The 26,315-nt window shown below is 33.0% G+C and overlaps 1 pseudogene; it reads right to left on the reverse strand.

Annotated features, from left to right (window-relative positions):
• Positions 1-17,535: 17,535 nt before the first annotated feature.
• Positions 17,536-18,059, reverse strand: LOC148764310 (uncharacterized; annotated as a pseudogene).
• Between the last annotated feature and the right edge of the window lie 8,256 nt (positions 18,060-26,315).

A 26,315-nucleotide genomic window follows, 5' to 3' on the forward strand; every position in this document is an offset into this window, starting at 1 on the left:
CTTAGACTTGCAGAGTCATTTTATTTTTCTTTTTTGTTATTTTTAATTGTTGTAGACATATCTACATATTAGTAGTTTTTGATATTTTGTGTGTGTGTGTGTGTGTATCTAAATGAAGGTGAGAGAAAGTTTTTTCTTCTAAAGTTGTTAATCCCTTACTTTATTCATCTTCTTTTTTTTTTTGAAAAATTTCAGAGTTCTTATTTTCTGCAATATTTTCTTAAAAAATTAACAATTGGTTTACATTCACAAAACACAAAAATTGATGAGTTGAAATTATAAATGAAGTGAAATCTATATTTTAGAACACTGCCCAGAGTTGTTATATGCCATTTTTGCATGTAACAATTCTAATGCACTTGACGTGTAACAAATCTATTGAATATGGCATGACATGTAACAACATATTTTTGTACATGTCTGCATGTAATGAACATTTTTTTCAAAATAGCCTGTAGCAAAATTTTTTTGAACATGGTTTTTAAACATGATGTGTAACTTGCTCATTTGAATTTCACTACAACATAAACTCTTAGGGTTAAAGCGTGTAACAATTTTTTTTTTCAATTGTAACAAATTTTTTTGAACATAGCATATAATAACAACATTTTTAAAATATAACGTATAACTTGCTCTCTATATTTATATTTTATTAGGACATAAACTCTAGGAGTTAAACACCTTCACGATAGAAATCAAGTTTAAAATCAATAAGTAATTTGACATGGAAAGGAAGATGTATAGAAAAGTTATGACATAGATTTGGACAAAAAAATATTATCCAAAATCCTAAAAAATTTGAATAATTAGCTTTTAGAGTTATTTTATTTGTTACATTTCTTGTAATCATAAAAAATGGCGTATAGCAATTTTTTTTTTCAATATGACTTGTAGCAATATTTTTTTAAATACGTGGGCTTGAATATGAAGGGGTTTCATGAAGGGCAATTTTATCCAACAATCTTTTCACTTGGCTAAGTATAGTTAAAATTAAAAAGGATTTTATTCACCTTATCTTTAAGGGCTAAAAAAAAAAAATCATCCTTAAAATATTTATAAGACCATTAGATAGCAACACTTGTAAGTTAAATTTTATATGTATATATATTGATATATATATATATATATATATATAAATAATATAATATAATATCTTGGATTGCCTTTACTCAATGGTGGAAAGGGTATAAATAATTTCTAGTATTTTATTGATAAGGTTTGGAGTAAATTGAGTTCTTGGAAGGCATCTTCATTGTCATTTATTGGTAGACTTACACTAATGAAATCTGTGTTGACAGTTGTACCTTATTGCTCCACGCAAACAATCTTGATTCGTTTATACTATTGTAAAAAAATCGAGGTGTTATGTAGAAATTTTCTTGAAGGTGGTTAAGGTTCATTTGATTTATGGAGGGAATTATGTAAATTAAAACAGGAAAGTGGGATGAGAATTCGAAATTTGAAGCAAATGGATGAGGCTTTCCTTTTAAAGCTTCTTTGGTAATTGTTGGTGCAACTTGATGCGATTTAGGTGCAAGTCTTGCTAGGAAAATATAAATTTTATTTTAATAAGCGTCTAGTGAGTATCAAGCGGTGCGGTGCATCTACCTTGTGGGCTACTTTAAGCAAATTGTGGTAGTCATTCGATTAAAATATTAAATGAGCAACAACATAGTCGAATGACAAATGACCCCAAATGTTCATAATGTGGTTTGACTGATGAATCTATTTTCCACATATTGAGAGATTGCACAATTGCAAAAGTGGTATGGTTAAGATTTATACCAAAAAATGAATGGAATCAATTTTTTGCCCCCTCCTTCCTGAAAGACTAATTGGTGAGGAATCTTAATGATCAGAAGATTCTAGTGTATGATGTCCCTGGTCCATTACATTCGGTATCATTTGTTGGTTCTTGTGGAAATGGTGCAACTTATTCATATTTGAAGGTAAGGTGATATAGATTGAGGATCGATTGAATGGAATCTGGAGTATTGTGCTATCGATCAAACGCTGTTTTTTTGTACTGGATTCCATTAGTGAGAAAAATACAAGAAAAGAAGAAATTCTTGTTGGTTGGAAACCACCACTAATTGGGTGGGTTACAATTAATTCTAATGGTGCATTTCGGAGCTCTCTTGAAACGACAACCATTGAAGTGGTTGGTCAAAATGTAGAAGGGAATTGGAAAGGTGGTTATACGATGAAACTAGGCAAATGCTCAACCTATTGAGCCGAGTTGTAGGGAGTTTATCATGGCCTCAAGCTTGCTTGGGACTTGGGATTCAAGAAAATTATGCTCCAAGTTGATAATAAGATGGTGGTACAAGTTGTTACTTCACTTCCAACCCATCCATGTTTAAATTAGGATTTAATCTAAATCGTTAAGGATCTACTTCACTGGCATTGGGAGGTGAATGTATTGGACATTTACTACGAAGGAAATAATGTAATTAATCATATGGCGAGTACTGTTTTTACAATAAATGAGAATTTTTTAACTTTCAACACTTTTTCTGTTGAGATTGGGAGATTATTACTGAACGATATGTTAAGGGTTTTTTCCACAAAATAATTTAATCTTAATGATATTTCCACTTAAAAAAAATTCAAGTCTTGGCAACTAGTACATGTTTTTTTCTTTTCGTACAAATTACAATGGTTGTGTTGCCTTTTTGAAGGCAAGTAATAAAATACATAGTGTTATGAGTGGAAAGTGGAAACTAGATAGGAATTCGATCTATTTATTTTAGTGTTCTTTTATAATTTTATTAGATAAACCATTTAATTAAGAATTACTATTTGATACACTGATGGTGTATAACTTCTATACATTATCAACTCACCACATGCTGCCACCTCATTAATGGGGCAAAATTAAAATTCTTCAAGGGCTTAAACTTAAATATTAAAAAATTATAATAATTAATTAAGTATAAATTAAAATAATTTGTTTTTTCCTAAGTGTAATTCTCAAGTTTCGTTCTTGTTCTTCAAGAATAAAATCTCTAAGAGAGAAAGTACTATTAGAACCAGAGAAAGAGTGAGAATTCTCATGTTCCTTGCTTGTTTTTCAATAGGCATATTGTTGGTCCCAATTAAATGAGCTAGAGGGGGGGTGAATAGCACAATTTGGCTCTTGCAAAAATTGTCTCTAAGTGTAGACAAATTCAAGATAGATGAAAGAAAGAAAATAAAACAAAAACAGAGTAAATGAGACAGCAGAATTTAGAGTGGTTCGATCCAAGATTTACATCCACTACCTTGATTATCCAATAAGGGATTTTCCAAATCAATCCACTAGAAACTGTGAAATTCACAAGCTTTCACCAAGCTTTACAATGGCTTTTATCAAGCTCAGCCAAAACCTTTCACAATAGTTTTTCACGGGCCAAACTAAAATCCAACACCTAACTTTTCAAGGCTAAGTTAGAACCTTAACACATTCAAGCAAACCTAGTTTGAAACAACCACTTAGAGTGACTCTCTCACTCTAAGAATACAAGAAGATAGGTAAAAGAAAGTACTTATGATCACAAGTTTGATCTAAATGGCACAAGGTTGAGTGCAGAATAGAAATACAAAAGATTTACGTTTAAGTGCAGAAAGGTGCAGAGAAGATTTTCTAGTTTTTCAGCTCTATATGACTCAAATCTCTTCAACACTTCCAAAGAACTAATTTCTAATCGTTGGAAGACCCTTTTATGCTTGAAGAAATAGCTCTGATGGCAGTTTGGCAGTTTATGGCTGTTGGAAACAGTTGAGAGTTGGTTCTAGTTGTTAATCTGTATTCTAGTGCTCTGGTTCAAATTACAGACAGAGAGCTCTTAGTCAACTAACTTTCTTCTTGGTCGACTAAGTTGGTTCTATCTTCTAATCGTAGATTCTAGCAAAGAGCATTTAGTCGACTAACTCATTTCTTGGTTGACTAAGTTGGTTTTGTCTTGAAGTCCAGATTTTGGCAGAGAGCTTTTAGTCTACTAACTCACATCTTGGTCGACTAAGTCGGTTCTGTTTCTCAATATTCTTCAGCCCGTCATTTCTCTAATTTGAATCTTAGTCGACCAACATTCTTCTTTATTCAACTAAGGAGCTTCCTTCTCGTTAATAGATCATGTGTCCTTATGTTTATCCTTTTTTTTATATACACTTTGAACGATTGATTTATTAATTTCACACATTATTTGTCCTGCACACTCAAGTAGAAAAATTAGACACATATGAATGGGAATGTTTTATTATCATCAAAAACTGATGGAGTCAACAATCTCCCCCTTTTTGATGATGACAAAACATTCCTTAATGAACAACACAGTGTCTTTATATTCTTTTTAGTTTTTGCAAAAAATAAGGATTGCTCCCTCTAAGTATGTGCTCCCCCTTAGTGTGTGCGTAATATGCTTATTTATTTCAGCAAATTTTATTCATGTCATATAAAAAATGACATTGTACATTCAGAGTATATATATGCAGAACTTTAAAATGATTTACAACAGGTGAATGTTGACTGATTATCATAAAAAATTCAGCAGAGTCTGTCAACGGTATATTGTCATCAGATTTTTCTTGTACCAATCAATGTTTATCAGATATATCATACTTATTATCCATACATGTTCACAGACATATTTCATTTTCAATGCTATGCCATCAACCCAAAATCAGTATCATTAAGTGAATTGAGATAACAACATAAACTTAAATAACAAAAATTTATCGACAAATTTAAGCATTCAAACATCAATATGTCAATATCCAGAATATAAACATATCAGCATCCCATTTTTCACACAAAACATAAACACAAGATTAAACTAAAGTGTTTAATTATTAGCAGGGCAAAGACAATAGGAAAACAAAAGTAACAACTGATATTCCTAAATTACCCTTGGTTCATTTCTACTTCTTTTCTTTCCTAAATTCCTGGTACCTTCATCCTAATTTTTTTTAATTAATTTTCTAGTTCTTTCTCTTTCCTTCTCCTCTTAAGGTTTTGCCATACTTATCCCTCTTTTTATCACCATCAATTCCTAATAAGCTTTTGAGGAGGATGAGGAAGAGGACTCATCATCAGTGAAATACTTGACATTGAGAGGTTGAGGAGAGGATTCTAATTGAGGATAGGGTTGAGGTGGTGATTTCTGAGGAGAGGGTTCAGGTGAGGATTTGTAAGAGACTTCAAGTGGTTCTTGTGGAGAAGAAGCTGTTGCTAGCTTGGACTTTTCTGCCAATATGGAGGACTTCTTTCTTATGAGGAATGCTATTTTTGTTGCCATTCTTTTCTTCCCTTTGGCAGGTGGTTTTGTCTTTGTCTCTGGTGCTGTAATGACTTTTTCTTTCCCTTTTCCAGATTTTGCTTTCACTCTAGGGACTAGTGCAGATGTATCTTGTTGAGCTTTTTCCCTAGCAGCTTCCTTTCAGCTTGTTCTTCCCTAACCATTTGGTGGAAGACATCCATAATGGATACCTTTTCTAAATGTGGAGGGGAGGGCTGCTGTTTCTTAGGTTCTGAAGGAGCATTTTCATCTAGTGAACCTAGCACTTTTGTTCCTTGTTCTTATTTATCTTTGCTTTGGTGTTCAGGTGAGGGGGCCTTAGTTGGCTGATCAACATCAGGGTGAGAGTCCTCTATCTGAAGAACAAGGCTGGCAGTTTTGTAAGTGGAGCCTTTAGCTTGAACACCATAACTTGCTTCATGAGGAGTAGACCCTTCTGCTTGCAAAGCTGAACCCTCAGCACCTTACTTTGCTGGTGCAATACTTGGTGTTACAGAGGTATCTGCAACAGCAGGTTCTGATGACATTTTTCCTTTTCCCTTCAGTTCATTTTCTAGTTCAGCAATTTTCTTTTCAATTTTTTGCATTCTAGCTCCTTGGTCTGTGAGCTTTCCATCAATTCTCATAAGGAGATTGAAGATTACCTCATTCGAGAATTGGGATGGTACTCCCTTTAGTTGAGCAAGTAGGGTGGATTCTTATCCTGGACCAACCTTGGGGGTTTTAATGAATCTTCCTCCACCAAGTTTGTACCCCGTTTTGGAGAAACTACCAAAGTAAATGGCTTGGTCTCTGGTCTTTACCATGCCCAGTTCATATCTTTTGACCTAGAGTCCTTTTTCTGCATTTCTGCTTCTGACCCTCCTTTCAGTGGCCTTTTTTCTTTCTTTTTCTTTTCAATAATTTCTTTGCTCTGAGAGGTTTTTGCCATTTCGATTTGAGAGATTTTTTATTAAGGTTTTGAGGTTCTAAGTGGCAAGGGTTTCAGTTATATGAGAGTCGATTTCAAAGGAGAAAATGTAGAGGAATTGGGTTTTAGTTTTTAGATGATCGATTTTCAGGGGAGAGAGAAGTTGTCAGCAGTTTTATTTCCTTTTAGAAAACTGTTCGCCTCCCACTTAAATATTGCCTCATATCATTTGCTTAAAATTTTAAAAATTCCCTCCAAATTTTGGTTATTCACTTAGGCAGTTTTTCTCTTTTCTTTATTACCCAGTAAACACATTCTTTTCATTATTTTATTCTTTTTTCATTTTATTGACTAAGTCTTACTATTTAATGCTAATAGAACACTCTTAGTTGACCAAGATTCACCTTAGTCGACTAAATGCATTCTGTTTTATATGCATGAGCCAAAAATTTTCTCACAACTCTTGCAGACTAATCATTCCTAAATTTCTTCTAATTTCACAGAATCTATCTTCAACATTTGAGCTTGAAGTATCACTATCTGACCATGTTGCAACCACCATTGACTTCTTCGATTTTCTATTTTCTTTGACTTTTCTTCCTTTTGCATCTTTGTTTCTCCATATAACTCTTGTAATTTTTGCCAAATTTTCTTAGCACTTTTGCACATGGACACTTTATCATATTCTCTATAATCAAGTGTCCAAATGAGAGTGTGCATGGCCTTAGAGTTGATTTGTGCTCTCCTCATTTTAGCTTTTGTCCATTTATTTCTATCCTTAAGAGTTTTCTTACCATTGATTGAATTTTTAATCATTAGAATGAAAGGACCATCAGTAATGACATCCCACATCTCATAGTCATAAACCCTAACATAAATTGACATTATAATACTTCAATATGGATAGTTAAAGCCATCAAATATAGGTGGTCTGTTTGTGGATTATCCCTCAACAACTACTAATTTTTGTAGAGCTATTTGGATCTTTCCAAGGATATTAGACCTTAATAACAGAGAACAGGCTTTGATACCACTTGTTGGTCCCAATTAAATGTGCTAGAGGAGGGGTGATAGCACAATTTGGCTCTTTCAAAAATTATCTCTAAGTGTAGACAAATTCAAGATAAATAGAAGAAAGAAAATAAAACAAAAACAGAGTAAATGAGATAGTAGAATTTAGAGTGGTTCGGTCCAAGACCTACATCCACTACCTTGATTATCCAACGAAGGATTTTCTAACTCAATCCACTAGAAATAGTGAAATTCACAAGCTTTCACCAAGCCTTACAATGGCTTTTATCAAGCTCAGCCAAAACCTTTCACAATAGTTTTTCACGGGCTAAATTAAAACCTAACACTTAACTTTTCAAGGCTAAGTTAGAACCTTAATACATTCAAGCAAACCTAGTTTGAAACAACCACTTAGAGTGACTCTCTCACTTTAAGAATACAGAAGAGAAGTAAAAGAAAGTACCTATGATCACAAGGTTGATCTAAATGGTACAAGATTGAGTGCAAAATACAAATACAAAAGATTTGCGTTTAAGTGCAGAAAGGTGCAAAGAAGATTTTCTGATTTTTCAGCTCTATATGACTCAAATCTTTTCAACACTTCCAAAGAACTAATTTCTAACCATTGGAAGACCCTTTTATATTTGGAGAAATAGCTCTGATGGTAGTTTGGCAGTTTATGGCCGTTGAAAACAGTTGAGAGTTGGTTTTAGCCGTTAATCTATCTTCTAGTGCTCTAGTTCAAATTACAGACAAAGAGCTCTTAGTTGACTAAATTTCTTCTTGGTCGACTAAGTTGGTTTTATCTTCTGATCATAGATTATGGCAAAGAGCATTTAGTTGACTAACTCATTTCTTGGTCGACTAAGTTGGTTCTGTCTTGAAGTTCAGATTTTGACAGAAAGCATTTAGTCAACTAACTCACATCTTGGTCGACTAAGTCAGTTCTGTTTCTCAGTATTCTTTAGCCCGCCATTTCTCCAATTTGAATATTAGCCAACCAACATTCTTCTTTATTCAAGTAAGGAGCTTCCTTCTCGTTAATCAATCATGTCTCCTTATTTTTATCCCTTTTTTTATATACACTTTGAAAGATTGATTTATTAATTTCATAGATTATTTGTCTTGCACACTCAAGTAGAAAAATCAGACACAAATGAATGGGAATGTTTTATTATCATAAAAAACTAATGGAGCCAACACATATTGACTCCTTAAAGAGAAAGTGTTGTTGATGTTATTCGATAATACAAAATTAGGATCCCAAAAAGAAAACGAAGATGTAAATTAAAAGGTTGGGGATGATATTGAATCCATACAAGCTGATGAGGCATGGTTATTGTCTGAAAGGATTGATAAAAAGGAAGTTGCATCTCATATAATAGATTCTTCAAAGAAAGAAAACGAAATTGCAAAAAAATGTAGGTGAAGAAATTCACAATGAAGACGGAGAATCGTTAAAGGTAATATTTTATGATTTGCAAATGCCATAAGCATGAAAAGTGAAATTAAGGTGGGGGAAATCTAATATATAGTTTTGGGTTTGGTCAAAAATTTTTTTGGGAGTCTTAATTTTGAAAAAGTTAACCTATTGAAGAGGCTCAACCAGTAGATTGGATCTAAAATACTTCTCAAGGTTATGTTTGAGGTTTAAACATGTGTTACTATCATTGCAACTTTTATCCAAGAACAACAAGGTAGCAAGATATATGATCAATTAAACTCAAAGGCAGCAGCCAATGTTAAATCATAAGAAATATAAACCCTAATAAAATTCTGTTATAACATTCATTCATTTAAAAAAGCACAATTTTTTATCACATTGCAACCATAAAAGAGAAGAAAAAAAATGCCTAGAAATCTTTAATTGCACAATTTTGCCAAACTTGTTTTCAATGGAAGAAAAAACAAGAAGAAGATAATGGAGTTGTAGAGAGATAAAAGAAGATGAGAACAAGATAACATTGAGAGGGAGTTAGAGGGAGAATAGAAAATTATTATTTTATATATTTTTAAATAAAATTATTAGTATTTAATTTAATTTTATATTTATTTTAAAAAAAGCTTTTCATATTTTTATTAAGTCTTTGTAAGTTTTGATTTTTACTTTATTAATGAGATGATCGTATTTGGTGAGTTGATCGTGTATAAAAGCTATACACTGTCAATAAATCAAATATAAATATTTTAATTAATCTTGCTGATTTAATTAAAATCACTAATGCTAACAAATGGCATAATTTGTAGTACCCCGTACTTTGATATAGTGACTATTAAAGCTTATCGAATGCCAATTGAGGCTAATTAGAATGTTTAAAATTGATGAAAGATTAAAGAAATAGTTTAAGATAAAATATTTCGCACTCGAGAAAATAATAATAAAATAATAATATTTTTATCGAGAAAAAATTTTCGAGATAAAAAGTGATTCGGAAGTGAATTCAGGCATAATAAGGTATTTTGGGTACCAAGAAGAGAAAATTTTTAAAATAAAATAATATTAAAATATTAATATTTTATTCAGTGTCAAAATTTTTCATGAAAGAGGAGTATATGGTCAATATAAGTGGGGGAGAAGAGGAACGACAAAATTTTGAAGAAAAATGACATTAATCGGGCCTGTGTGTCTTTATTAAATAAAGATAGCGCGGGTAAATAAATATTTTAAATATTATGGGGACATCGCGTTGGAGTACAAACTTTATACTTCGTTTAAACATGTGTAGAAGAATATAATACAAGGAAATTGGAGTTAAATGAGTGTTGGGAGGACTAAATTAAAAAGGGAAGAAATTGGAGGGCAAAACGATGTCAAAGCTTCCAAAGGAAGCTTTGACTCTCATCTTTATCAGCCAAAACCATCCTTGTCTCCACCAGCAAGATATTTTCTTCTTCTTTGTGAAGCTTCAACGCCATTTTCATGTCAAGTTCATGAAAATCAAATTTTTTCGTGTGATGTTCCTTGTTTCTTCTTATTTCCTTTCTTTTCTTACTTCTTTCTTCTCCAAACTTCTTGGGCACTAAACCTGGAGCTTTTAACCCTAATTTTCAGCACATCTAAACCCTAAGAGAAGAAGAAAGAAAAAGAAAGAAAGGAAGAAAAAGCTTGGTTTTGTAATTCAAGCAAGCTAAGGTAAGGATTTTTGTGTTTTAAGTTCATGGTTGGTTAAATCCTTGAAAAAATAATGTGAGACCTCAACCTCTATAGGCTCGTAACTAGGCATAGACATAATAACACGGGCTAGAGGTAGTTTCATCATTTTCTTAGTAAGCCCATAAAAGTAAGTTTTAAACAATATTAAGGCCTAACTAGGCCTAAGGCATAAATGAATGATGAAAATATGGGTAAAATGACGAAGAAAATAAAAATGATGATGATTTTCACGGTAGGGGTAAAATAGTTATTTTTCACCTTAGGTCAAAATTTTTAAGTTTTCGCGAACTCGAGCATTTTTAGACCATTATGGACCTTGTCCTAGTGTCAAAAGAGTAAAAAGATTGCATAAAGGATTGGAAGAGAACAAGTTAACTTGTGAGGGCATTTTGGTAATTTAAGTGGAATGGATAAGCTTGGGCTATAAATATCTTTTTCTTTCAACAACTTCTTCTCCCATTTTATAGCAGCTTCTTCTCCCATTTTCTAGCAGCTTCTTCTTCTTCTTCTTTCTTCTTTTTCACGTTGCTTTCATCCTCTATGGAAGCTTGATATGAAACCTCCATAACCTCTCTCAAAATAGCTCCAATTTTCAAACTTTGGTGCACTTTTGCATAGAACCCTTGTACTCTTTCACTTTAAAACCCTTTGAAAATCCTACTTCCATACTTTTTCTCACTAGCTAATTGTTTAGAGAGAGAAAGAAAGAACTCCCATAATAGCTTGGAAAATTTTTGGAAAGAATTTCAAAGTTACAAAGATATCAAGGTGAGTAGTAAATTGGAGTTGAGTTTTAAGTGTTGAGAATGTCTAGTAATCATATTTGTAAGAGTTTATTTGTTGAGATTATTATTCATTTAAGTGTGATTAGAGTATTGCAAACAATAGCCATTTAATGGTAATTGGAAACTAGTTAAGAATGACTAATAGAACCCAATTTAGAAAATAGCTTTGGAATAGTATTAATGCTAAGTTGGGTTAATGGTGATGTTGTTGTACATGATAGGTCCCAACGAAGTCCCACAACCTCAATTAGACCATTAGGGAAGTTACAGTAGGCTAAAGGCTCAACAAAATACCGGTGAGTGAATTTGCATTTCAAAACTATTTTGGGAATGTGAATCTATTTGCACAAAACATTGATTGATTTTATCCAACTTTTCTTAAAAACGTGTGCCTTGGGAACAAGCCCTTGATAAAATATGTTGATGTTGTGCAAATGTGAAATGTGTAAAAAGGACGGACCTATGTGTTCCTATACTGTGTTGATATATATATATATATATGTATACGAATAATGTTGTGTAATGATATTGACCCAACTATGTGTGAGTAGGAGTGTGCATAAGTCGATGCTGACCCAGCTATGTGCGAGTGAGAGAGTGCATAAGCCGATGCTGACTCGGTTATGTGTGAGTAGGAGTACGCATAAGCCGATTCTAACCCAACCATGTGCTAGTGGGAGTGCATATGAGCTGATGATGATGGGAGGGTGTGCATGATGGTTGATATATATATATACATATATAGATATGTACGTTATAGAAAGTTCATGAGTATGGTATGTGGTTTTGTGCATGTGAATCTTGCATGTTGAACTTTGGGAAATTTTATGCGTTTCATGTTGATTTTTTTGTCATTTCAGTAGGATGGCTTTTTCTTGAAAGAAAGGAAACTTTTTTCTTGGTGTTCTGTTTCTTGCTGCAGCGAGAAACTCTCGGGTTTGGACGGGTAATGCTTGCCGAAATCTCGCTGCAACGAGAAAGTTACTGCAGCTTCTCGCTGCAGCGAAAAACTTTTTGTTTTGTTCCTTATTTTGTTCACTGCAGCGAGGACCCGTCGTTTACTTGACTTAATTTGCATAAAGGCTATTAAGGTTTTCACTTTTCAAATCATTTGTTGAGCATGGACCCTTTTTATCAAGTGATTTACTCATTTGGGGTTTACATGAGGGGTTTTGATAAGAGTTAAACTAAATTGCATTGTTTTAAATATAAATGCATCATGATTTCTTTACATTTTCCTTGTTATGGCTTGTTCCCTTATTTGTTCACTCACAGGGTTTATACTCACAGTTTTCAACTTCATGTTTTCAGATCAAGAGGCATTTGGTAACTAGGTCAAGGTGTTTTCGTAGATTCGACTCTTGGTAGGTGTTTCGACATTCAGTAGCTGTACTTTTGTTCGAGTCTCTCCGCTGGAAGTCGAGTACTCTTTTGTTGTGTATAGAAAAACCCCATGTAAATTATTAAGACGTATGTTTAGACAATACATGTATTTTTTATTGGTAATGCCACTACGAGTTGGCAATGCTTAGTATTATTTGATTCGAAGTTATGAAATGTGATTTAGCAACTTTGATGGAATGATGAACAGGTCATATTAATAGGCTTGCTTGGGCTTTGTGGACTACGTCCATTGGGCCCATGCACCGGTCATGGCTCGAAATTTGAGTCGTGACATATAATGAATGAATCATTTTGTGGCAGCTATGGTGGCCATGGGTGTGAGGGAATTATGAATTTTGTTGGGTGAAATCCAAGCTAAAACCAAGTGGTAAGCTTCATGCTAAAATTTGAAGCCTACGATTGGTTTACAATGGTGAGAATGATTGTGTGCAATATGTAGTATTATTGTGGTGTCATGGGCATGGTTGGAAGGCAATTATATTAATTGGAAGTTTGGAAAAGAAATGAATTGTGTGGATATATTTGTTGTTAGGAAAAGCTTAAAAGGTTATGGATGTTGGTGCTTAGGAATAGATATTGATGTTATGCTTGGTGGCAACATGTAAATGAGAATAGTGTTACATGTAAACTTAGAAAGTGTTTGATGGAAGTAAATTTGTAGTTGCTGCCATATGTTAGGTAATTGTTGTGGAAATGATGGTTAAACTTGATAAATATCCTTAGACAAGATTAATATATGTGTTAAAGTTATAAATAAGTTGCCGGTGTATATAATTTAAAGAATTACGCAAGTAAAGGATAAAGGTAACTTTGGTAAAAATGTGTCAAGATATAAGTTAGTTGAACAAGGATTCGTGATTGAAGGAAAAAGATAAGTAGGAATGATGTACACTAAAGGTATTGCATTTGAATTGTTGCAAGGAAATACAAAGGTAAAGTTAGAGTACTGTGGTGACGTTGCAGAGGAAATAACAAGCGATCGACAAGTAGGAATAGCTAGATATGCCTCCAAACAAATAGCGATTTAATTTTCCGCTATCGTAAGGTGAGTGAACTTGCATTGAAAATATTTTGGGAAATGTATTGGTATTTGGACAAAGCGTGTGAATCATTTTTACTTGATTTTTACTTAAAGATTATGCATGGGAAGAATATGATGAATCTTGATTTTTCCTTTATTAAAATGTTTTATGTTATAAGTGTGCAATATGATGAATCTTTGTGCCTTATATGATGTTGATATATATATATTGTGTATTGATAGTTAATATTATATAATAAATATAACCGTGCGTGTGCATGATGTGGGGGGATGCACTTGCCGGTGATGACGAAGTGTGGGAGTGTGGATGATGATATTGTTTGTGCACGATGCGAGGGGATGCACACGATGTCAAGGGATGCACACAATGACTCCAACTATGTGAGCGATGTGGGGGTTGCACATGAGCTGGGTGAGGAGGTGGTGGTTGTATACATGCTTGTATATATATATGCTATAGATATGTTTTTATATACTATAGAAAAGGGAATGAAAATAATGTGTGATTGCATTGAATATTGAGGAAACGTGATTATTGTCAATGTATTCAATTTAACGTACAATGTGGCATGAGTGGATCTTCCTTATGGCAGTTAACACCCCTTCAATTTTATCTGGCCAGAATTTTGCTACAGCAGAATGCCTTTTCGCTGTAGCGAGAATCAATCTATTATGCTTGACTTGCTTGAATTCTACTAAAGTTTTCACTCTTCAACTTTTTATGGTTCATGGATCCTTCATCATCGAGTGATTGAATAACCAAGGGTTAGAAATGAGGGGTTTTAATAAGAGTTAAACTAAATTGCATTGTTTCTTGAACTTAAGTGCATCATGATTTCTAAACTTTCCTTAACATTGCTTGTTCCCTTCCTATGTTCACTCACTGAGTTTATACTCATGTTTTTAAGCTTCATGTTTTAGGTTTCCTGAGTTAAAGGTGATTGGATCTTAGGATGAGGTGTTCCTCCATATCCATTGCTTGGTAGGTTTACCATGACATTAGATGTTAGCAACCGTGCCCAGAGTCACTCCGCTGACGGTCAAGGTCTAATTATGTGTATATGAATACTTGATGTGAAATATTAAGATTCATTTGTTAATCTATATATGTATATAATGGTTGATAATGCCATTATGAATGCATGATTGGGTTTTATGAATTGTTTCCAAAGGAACTACATTTGAACACTATGAATTGTGAATTTTAAAGAAATATGGATTAATGTATAAGATTATATAAATAGGCTTGCTAAGGCTTAGTGGGATGGGCCCATTAGGCCCTTAGGCCGGTCATGGCTCGAAAATTGGGCTGTGACATAATTAATCACTTCCTCTTCAAAAATCATATAAATTGTACAGGTTGTAAGTGATATGTACAAAGCACATATACATTTCTTTTCAGTTGCCAACATCAATATTATTGCTGAGATATTTTCTTCCGTTGCATCACATTTTCAGCAATTGAACTCTGAGACTATCCTGCAAAGAAACTGCAGAAAGCGTGCTCAATCTTGGTGCTCTCTGATCCTCTTATGGTTCACTTTGAAAATGAGGCTTATCAAAATTTCCTTAACCTCAACTTCCTCCAAGATTTGGGAAAAAATTAATCCATCTGTCTCTGAGGAGATGAATCTAGAATCACTACTTGTGGTAGTGTGTGAAAAAGTATTGTAGATATATCTCAACTGTACTAAATACCACTACATGTAGTAGAAATCCACTAACATGCTAGTGACCCATTGGATTTTTCCATTGGGCTCAACCAGAAAAGAAGCATTGGCAGCTAGAACTCCTCTACTTGTGTCGGCATTGAAGGTATTAAGTGGTTTGGATCCGAATTCTTTTGGAAAGTACACTTCAAGTTTCTTTCAGCTGTTGATAGATCTTGTAAGGAGTGAGCATAGCTCGAGAAGTTCAACTTGTTCTAAGTAACATATTCTCCTCATGTACAGGTCCAATAATAATGCAGTAAGTTATTATTTTATAGAATATTACGTACTTATCTTTCATTATCATATCACAGTTTGGATCTTTATAGTTGGCACGATGAGGAGCCAAAGATATCATCCATATTATGATTTTTTTGTAGCATATTCCTAGTTTTTTCTTCTCTTTTCTTGTCTTTACATTTTTCTCCCCCTCCAAACAAGAGTGTAAATGTGAACATTCATAATGATATAAATTGAAAAATTCTTCAAAAAAAAAATTGTATAGATTGTATTTATACATTGACCCATCGAGTTCATAAAAGCAAAGTAAAAGAATATTGTACTTTCATCACGAGTGCATATAGTACAAACTTTTGTTCAAATCAAGTTGGACTTGATTGCTTTTTGGGCCTAAAGGCCCTTTTAGTGGTGATATTTCATTTCGGTGAGATGGGCCTAAACCTTACAGTTTACCTTCTTCAACGTGCATCTTCCCATATACTCAAGAATTTAAAGAAATTAAAAATAAAACTTAGCATTAAGAATAATTTTATTAGGTTGGGGTCATTTCCAGTCATGTGTTTAGCATCATCAACTTTACATAATTTTACTAGAGCAAATCTTGGGCTTCTATAAATTAAAGTAATCACAATAAGGTATCTTGTGATTGCAATCAACACCATCACGACAATGACAAGCATGATTTAAAAAAATAAAAGAAAAACAAATTAAAAAGGAATGATTGTGTTAACTCTGTTAACTTTCAAGTTGATTTTTTTAGACACGTGGGAGTAATCTGAGCATAAAGTAACGAGCACAATATTATGGCAGAAGAAATCTATTGGTACTTCTTATTGATGATTTCCATAAGCAAAAGTGAATTTAGCTAAGGAAGGGAGATGTACGCCTTCCAAGGTTAGCTAAGGTAGATGTGTATTCATTCACAATGCAGGGTTGGTCATCATAATATATTGGTAAACTGATTGCCATAGAAGTTAATGCCATTGCCAGGGCACTCTCTTCTCAAATTGATCGATTACATCCGTATGCTATGAGATAGGGGAAGCTATCCACATAGATCCTTTACTACCTCTTTCTTGCCTTAATTTAGTTGCATAACCAAATCATTCAAAGTATTATTAAAACACTGGCTACTAGCTATCCAACTAATTCCATTTTCACATTCTGGCAAGTGGTTTATATGAGATCCTAATGACCAATAATGTAAGAAGAAAGAGAAAATCTTATATAAATAAAACTGTAGAAGATACAGAAAAATCTAAATAATATATTGAGTAATTTTAATTGTGTATGCTACATATATATAATATATATAAAGTTAATCTTAATTGTATTTATAATTTAACTCTAACTAATTAATAATATTATAGTATAACTCTTAACTAGATGTTATAATCTAACTAGGTAATATTATTTGTATAACAATTCTAACTAAATAATTTGTATATTTATTTTAATATTTCTCTCAAACTTAAATGGTATGATACATGTTACCTTGAGGTAGAAAACTAAGATAAATCAAGTCTTGAAATCAACTTGAGTTTACATGATGTTTTGACGTGAGACGTAAATTAAGTCTTGAAATCAACTGGGGGTTACATGACGTCACAACAAGTTGAATAACGTGACGAAACACGACATAAGTTGAATGATGTGGCCAAACATGAAGTAAGTTGTATGACGTGACGAAACACGACATAAGTTGAATGATGTGGCCAAACATGAAGTAAGTTGTATGACGTGACGAAACACAATATAAATAGTTGACATTCAAATGATGTTACAAGAATACATGGGACGTGTAAAATAAATTACAGTGGCAGAAGACGTTAATGCATGGACAATCGAAGCGTGAGATAGGAGTTGTTGATGCATGGGCATGTGAAACAATGATTGCCAACAACCAAGGTGGCTCTCAAGGTGACTCTAATAAAACTTTGGTATAATAATTATAAAGTTTAGATATTAGCACTCGCATTAGAAAAAAAGTTTATAAAGATGATTTTAAAAGGAAAATCCTTTTAGAGTAGCAAATTTAGCAAATATTTTAGCCTCACACCTTTTTATGTTTTCATTTTTTAGCTCCCATCTTGCCTTTTTGGTATTAGCAAACTAGATTATATGAACAACTTTACAAATGGAGTTTGCCACCAATATTTGATTATCAGTTAATTCATCCTTGTATCTCTTCATATCTTCAATTTTTCTAGTAAGCTCTTGCTCAGTCAATGTCTTGGAATCTATCTCTTACCATAAATGTGTTACTTGTTCTTTTAACTCATTATACTCATGTTATACTCTTGCCTAAGTGAAATAATCTTGGCCTTTTTGTCATCAAAAACTGTAAAGATCTCGTTTGCCTTATCCATCACTTCCTTGTTCTCCAAAAAAACCTCACTAAAGGATGGAATCGCTTCAACCAACTTCAACTTCACAACTTGTTCAGCAGTAATTGTAGGACTCACTATACTTGTGAGTTCATCAAGGCAGCAAATTAATGATGGAAAATCCATATTGAGAAAGGCAGAAAGGTTCCGTTAAAGTCTTAGTGGTAGTTGAGTTTTAGGTGTGACGAAAGAGAGAAAAAGAGAGGAAAGAGGAGATGAGCTAATTCTGGAATATTCGATCAAAAATCGTGCAGAAAACATTACAAGTTGAAAGAGAACCCTACCTCTAAAATAATTACAAGAATAGTTCTACCATTAATCAATAATTACAAGTAAGCCAGGTGCTTAAAAATCTCAACACACTCTCTTAAGATAAGCATATATGTTTACAATGCTCATTTTGCCAAGTAAGGTATGGAACTGAACTAGTTTTAGTGCTTTCGTCAGTTGAAATTATGTGGGAACATAATTTGGAACCATTGTGCCATTCAATACCTTTTCTCTTATGAAATGGTAATCTAATTCAATATGCATTGTCTTTGCATGGAAGAATTCCTACATATGTGCAAAATCGACTGATTGTCGCAAAATAAATCCACTATTTTTACATGTTCTACTAAAGTCTTTAAACAAATATAAAAACCACATAATTGCATAGCAGGTAGAAGCTATTCTCTGTACTCTACCTCTATGGAGATTTTGACCACTACACTCTATTTCTTTGACCTCTAACTTATAAGAGAATTATCAAGAAATATGCCAAAACTTGTGATAGATTTTTTAGTGTCTTGGCAACTAGCCCAATCACTAATGTCAGATTTGCATTTGAAGATAATAATATACCTTAGCCTAGTGCACCATTAAGATACCTTAAAACCCTATGTGCAACTTACATATGAATAATGAATGGCTTATCCATAAATTGATACAAGACTTGCATTGCAAACATAATAGTTGGTTTGGTAAAAGTCACTATAGAAAAACATAGTTTTATTGAATTTTTGTTAGTAAATTTCGTTAGAATGCCAACGAAATACCAATGGAGTTGTATCCCAAGTATTATCGATGGAACATTGACAAAAAATACTGATAGAATTGAAAGTGTTACCAATGGAATGTATCGACCAAAATTATCGATAAAACATCTAGTCGGCAAAGATATTAAAATACAGACAAAATTACCAATAGAATTTTCGTCAGTAAATAATTTGAAATTATTAGAAGCTTTAGTGACTGACTTGCCAATGAAAATTTCATTGGTAACTTTATTGTTAAGTTATCGACTGAATTTCTATTGATAATTTGGTTGGTATTGTTATTTAAAATAACTGACAGAGTTTTCGTTGAAAATTCCATCGGTAATTCGAATATTAAATCCAAATCGAGATTCCCCTCCGCCCTAATTTTCCCTTTTCTCTCTTTCTCTTTGTCCTTTTGCATCTGAGCAGCCTTTCCCCCTTTGCACCTCCGACCTGCCACCTAACCCAAATCTGACACTCCAACAGTTGAAGAAGCTCACCCTTCACAGCTTCAGCCAGTCGCAACTTTGAGCCGAGTTGCCCTTACCCCCTTCGCACCTCTAACCGAGCCACCCTTGCCCCATTTAGTAAGTTCAGTTGAGCGCACCTTCAAGTAGAGAGACCTGAAGCCCCTTTCATACCTCAAACTGACAACCATTCTATCCCACCCCAAATCTGCCCTTGCCCCCTTCACAACTCTAGCTAGTAGTATATTCTTAGATGGTAAGCCCCAAATTCGACCTTGGCTCCTTTGCAGCCCCAAATCTGTTGTTGAATAATGTGTTTGAGTGTTGTTCAATAATATGTTGTTTGCAGTTTGGCTGTTGTTGAATAATTTATTGTTTAATAAACTGTTGTTGAATAATGTTGAATTATCAGTCCATGCCTAGGTTGCTTTGAGCTGAGACCCTGTTTTGATTAGTTAGTTTAGTGAAATTAATAAATTAGTAAATAAGTAAATTCAGTAAAATTTAAAAATTACTTTAATTAATTAAGGTATTATTAAATTAGTTAAATAATTTAACTAATCAAACGAAAAAAATGGTTTTGTAACTAAGCAATTAATTAAATTAGTAATATTATTTAATTATAAAAATATTTAAATTAAGGTGTTCATGAGTTAATTAGGGTAATTTAATAATAATTTAGTTATTTAAATTAATTATGGTTTGAGGGAATTAATTAATTGCATAATTTAACTAATTAATAAGAATCATGTATTAGTAATTAATCAATTAAATTAGCAAATTTAGTGAAATTTAAAATTATTTAAATTAAATAAGGTTTTAAAAAATTAATTAAGTAATTTAACTAATCAAATGAAAAAATGTTTTAGTAATTAAGAAATTAATTAAATTAGTAATATTATTTATTTTAAAAAATATTTAATTAATTAAGGTGTGAATGAGTTAATTAAAAATTTTATTGAATTATGTAATGTATTGTGTTATAATTAAGTAATTAAGATATTATATAAATTAGTAAATTTAAATAATTTCTTATTTATTTAAATTAGTTAAGGGTTTAGGGAATTAATTACATTATTTTACTAATTATAAAGAATCATGTATTAGTAATTAATCAATTATTTAAATTAGTAAATTTAGTGAATTTTACAATTATTTAAATTAATTAAGGTTTAGGGTAAATGAATTAAATAATATTATATATTTTTAAATTCATTTAAACTAAGTAAGATTTTAATAAATTAATATGTTGGTAACAAATAAAATTTTTATAATTCTAGTATTTAACTTGGTTTTTATTTTCAATTAATGTTTGTGTTAACATCTGATTGTGGACGACATCATATGTTCGTTATAATATTTTTTCTCAAAATGGAACAAGATAGAAGTTGGATGTATTCCCAAGTTGATTCAAGTGGATTTCTTATGACAAAATTTGTAAATAGTGTAGATGAATTTATTTCATTTGCATTTAGTCAACCAAGATATGTGACTAAGAATAAGATCAAGCGTCTTTGCTCTTGGTGTATGAATAGCAAGTTTTTGGTTGCTAAAAAAGTTTGGGAACACCTATTTCGTAAAGAGTTTACTAATGCGTATACAATATAGGAAGCACATGGTGAATCATTGCATATCGAAAAATCATTGGGACTTTTCATTGATGAGCATATTGAAGTAGTTAATGAAGTCAGAGTAAAAAATCCATATGTTGAAATGGTTATGGTGCTTTATGAGCGGAGTTTCAATCTAATGATGAGACCCTAAATGAACTAATCTTTCCTAAAAATCCAAATCCGAATGTTGCAACTTTCTTTCATTGTTAAATGATACTAATGCAGCTTAGTGGGTTGGATACGATAAGCACACAAAACTATCAGCTATATCCCAATTACTGAATGTGAAGTAAGAGTTGAACATAAGCGAGGCATGCTTTAATCGTCCAATGCATCTAGTGAAAGAGATGTTGTCATCGGATGAATAATTACCAAAAAACTTCTATAAAATGAAGACACACTATAAGGAACTTTTGCTCGGCTATCAAAAAATTCATGCATGTAAGAATAATTGCATGTTGTTTTATAACGATATTCCAAGTTATCTTATTGTCCATGTTGTGGTCATCTTTGGTACAAACCGAATAAAATAAGGGGAGGAAGCGACAAAAAAATTCCTTATAAGATTTTGTGATACTTTCCACTAACATCGAGATTGCAAAGGCTATATATGTTAAGCAAAATTGTAGAACACATGACATCGCATGCCATGTACTAATCTAATGATGGAGTGCTTAGGCATTCTGTTGATGGTGAGGCTTGGCAACATTTTAATCAAACTCATTAGTCTTCTGCTTTGGAGCCTCATAGCGTCAGAATCAGTTTATGTTCATATTGTTTTAGTCCATTCGAGCCTACAACAAAATCGTATTCTGTTTGGCCGATAATTCTCACTATGTATAACTTACCTCCATGGATGTGCATGAAGCAACCGTACATCTTTCTTAGTGTGGTCATCTCGAGGAGGACAAGTTTTAGATAGAACATTGACGTGTTCTTCCAACCTCTAATAGATGAGTTAGAAGTTCTGTGGGACAAAGGAGTGGTCACATACGATGCCTTTACTCACTAAATTTTATTCTATAAGTAACATTTCTATGGACCATTAATGACTTCTCTGCATATGATATGTTGTCCAGGTGGAGCACTCATGAACGTTTATCATGTCCATATTGCATGGAACATGGAAAGAGTTTCATCTTAGATTACGGGAGGAAGCTTTGTTTTTTTTATTGTCATCGGCAATTCTTGCCAATGGATCACCTTTTCGTTGCCAAAGAGATACATTTAAAAAACGTGTTGAACGGGAACTTCTAATTCCTCAATTAACCAATGTCGAGATCTTGGAACGATTGGAGTCAATTTCAAATATCACGTATGGGACAAAGGTGGATGTCTATAAGCTATCGGGTTTCAGTCAAACCCATAATTAGGTTAAGAAGAGCATATTTTAGGAGTTACTGTATTGGTAGACGAATCGCATTCGTCATAACTTAGATTAATGCATATTGAGCATAACGTATTTGACAATATATTCAACACAATGATGGATGTTTCGAGAAAGAAAAAAGACAATATCAAGGCTTGTCGTGATTTAGAGGTGTGTTGCAGCCAGTCAGATGCACTTAATTGTAAATAATGGTAAACTTTTTAAACTGAAAACATTAAACACTTTAACCAAAGAGCAACGAAAACTTGTGTGTGCTTGTGTGAAACAATTACGATTACTAGATAGTTTCGCCTCTAACATAGCAAAGTGTGTGAATGAGTGGGAATGCAAATTTTATGGAATAAAAAGTCATGATTGTCACATTTTCATGCAACGTTTGCTCCCAATTGTTTTGCATGATATGGTTCCCCACGCTATTTGGAGTACAATTGTTGAGATCTGACATTCTTTCGTGATTTATGTGAAATCAAACTATGTGTTGATTATATCAATTCATGGGAAAGAAAAATCATGGAAACCATATTTAAATTAAAAAGATTTTCCCTCAAGTTTTTTCGAGTTAATGGAGCATTTGCTGATCCATTTGCCATACAAAGCTAAGCTTGGAAGATCGGTCTATTATTAATGGATGCATTCGTTTGAGAGGTATTGTGAGCCACACATGTAATTAAAATTTATATTAATTGACAATTAGAATCTAATGTGGAACGTTGGTCTTTAGTTTTTACATCATTTGAAAAAAAAATGTGAAAAATCGAGCATCTGTGGAAGAATCCATTTGTGAAGCATATATCATCAATGAAATACCATTGTTTTGTTCTATATGCTTTGAACGTACAATCCCAACAAGAATGAACAAGGTCCCATAGAATGATGACAATGGAGAGGTAGATGCAACCGAAGTACCAAGAGGATGAAGTTTATTTCAATTCACGATTTGATCATACTTTGATCGACCTTAAAAATAATACAATCCTTGTTAATGGTGAATATGAAAAGGTTAATACTTTTGTGGATGTTGAACATAATGAAGAAGATGATGAAGCTGAAGGAGAATATAACGAGATAGAGGAAGAATTAGACATATAAGATGAAAACAATATCGATGATGATAAATATGAGAACAAAGAAAATGAGTTTGCTTGTTTGGATGATGATTGATGGGTGTTTTTTTTTTTGTAAAAAGAAATGAATGAATGTATTTTTAGCACTTTGACATTTAAACTTTATGAAGGTCATTCATTATATGTATTATGTTATTTATTCATAGTTAAATTAATATTTATATGCATATTAGTTTTTGATAGTTACTAACAGTTGTATATTTTTCTTTTTATTGGATAAACATGGTTAAGCTGAAGACGAAGGCAAGCCCTCAAGGACAAGCCAGTGGTGCTGGCCTTTTGGCTGCACAACCTCCTATGTTGTATCCTCCCCCCATACCACAGACTCCCACTCTAGTGGCAAGTACTCAAGTACAACCAAAAGTACTAATGCTAAGTTCGACTACTCCAGTCAAAACCCCCACTTTGGATGCTGTTATTGCATCCAATAGTATGTCGCAAGTTAAGGGTCGAGGGTCGAGTCTTGGCTTGCCCACTCTGACTCATTCGAACTGACGTATACTTTTGCATCCTCTCATAAGGAGATAATTTCCTCCACTCCAATTTATATCATTATATGAAGTCAATTTAGTTAATTAATTAATGCATTTTACTAATAATAAGTCCATTTTGTAATACTTTTGAGGAGACAGGCATTACTTCGACGATTATGCAGATTAACAGGAGTTACTTTAGTGGACCTTGGCTGACATGGAGGCAGGTTCTTTAAGAGCATAAAGATAACATGAGGCGTAAATTTGAGGTAACATAGGATATAATATTATTGTATATCTATCATAATTTTTCATAATAATAATATATATATATATTTGGATGTAAGAACCTTTCATATGGGTTGCTGCAGATGCAACAAAGGTTTGGTCCATATATGCGAAGATTTGCAAGGACCACTTGAAGGATCTATTAGCGGATGAGCGTGAGAAAGTGAAGAAAAAAATGGATGACCTCGATGTCGATCTCTTATTAAGGAATGGTAAACTGGGACCCTGAATCACTGCTGAGGTATGAGACCAACTAGTTGATAACGTATGGTCCACACTTGAGTGGTAGTCACGCTCACTCAAGGCCAAACAGAACCGCTTGACAAAGAAAGATGGCAGTGTAGTAAAACATATAGGTGGTTCTTTGCCTTTTGCCTTATACTAGAAGAGGATGGTACGTGTTTTTATAGTAGTACTCTAAAAATGATTCACTTTAATAATACAATTCTTTGTGTTGTTAACATTTATGATACCATGCAATGATGTGTTTTTTTATTCTAATTGTCTTTTTATAATTATGGTCCGAGGAAAAGCAGTGACAGGTGGTGTTTACTGAGCTCTTCAAACACACTTACAAGTAGCAGAAGGGTACTGGAGAATTTATGGACAATAGGTTCCAAACTATTTGTCTAAGTAATACGTGTAAGGATCATAAGGATAACATGTGGCGTGAATTTAATGTAATATAAGGATATAATATTGTTGTATATCTATCATAATTTTTTGTACTAATATATATATTTGGGTGTAAGAATCTTTCACATAGGCTGCTGCAAATGCAACGAATATCCGATCTATATAGGAGAATATTTTCAAGGACCGCATCAAGGATCTAATAACGGATGAGCATGAGAAGGCGAAGAGGGAAGTGGATGACCTTGATGTTGATCTTCTATTGATGAAGGGTAAGCCGAGACCCTAGATTACTGCTGAGGTATAATACCAACTAGTTGATAATGTATGGTTCATACTTGAGTGGTAGTCATGCTCACACAAAGCCAAGTAGAACCGCCTGATAGAGAAAGACGATAATATAGCAAAACATAGAAGTGGTTATTTGCCTTTTGCCCTATACTATAAGATGATGTACATGTTTTTATTGTAGTACTCCAAAAATGATTTACTTTAATAATATAATTATTTATGTTGTTAACAATTGTGATACCATGCAATGATATGTTTTTGGATTCTTATTGTCTTTTTATAATTACAATTCCAGAAAAAGTAGTGACAAGTGACATTCTCCAAGCTCTTCGAACGCACTCATAAGCAACAAAAGGGTATTGGAGAATTTGTGGATAATAGGTTCAAAACTGTTTGTGTAAGTAATATGTGTGTTTATATATATTTGATATATGTTGCTTACTAATTAAATATTATAATAATTTTAATTGTTTTTCTATTTGTAGGAATCATGCACTTCGACTTTATCGCAAAAATATGGTGATCAGCCATCGACCCAATCAAAGTTTGATCTTGAGGCATGGACCTAGGCCATTAAACGGCCCAACAGTACTCGAATCCATTTCTATGGATTTGGCACCAAAGTCCTTGCTTCTAGACTTCTAACTCCAGTCGCAATGTCTGAGCTTACTTGTGGTCTTGACATTACACGACCTCCTTTGCCTCCCACACTTAAGCCCAAGGGATATCAACAAGTGGTTAGTAACATTTTAACCTTAATGACGTCAATGGATAGACTTAATTACTTGTTTGAGGTCATTACAGAGAGGTTACTAACATCAAGTGCCTCCAAGTCTTCTTCATCATAGCAGTCGGATCCGCTGCCTCCACCACAGCAATAATAGCAACAGCAACCATCCCTACCCCATCAGTGAGCTTTGTTTTATATACTTTTTGGGATTATGTTCAGATGTTTACATTGGATTTTTTTAATTTTTATTAATTATGATTTGTATTGAATTTTCATACTTTTTATATGCATATATATGTTTGCTATATGTTTACTTTATCAATAACAACATCATATAATAATTTTATTAACAATACGACAAAATTTAAT

This window comes from Theobroma cacao, chromosome 2 (genome assembly GCF_053813885.1).
Source record: "Theobroma cacao isolate CCN51 chromosome 2, ASM5381388v1, whole genome shotgun sequence".
NCBI classification, from domain to species: Eukaryota; Viridiplantae; Streptophyta; class Magnoliopsida; order Malvales; family Malvaceae; genus Theobroma; species Theobroma cacao.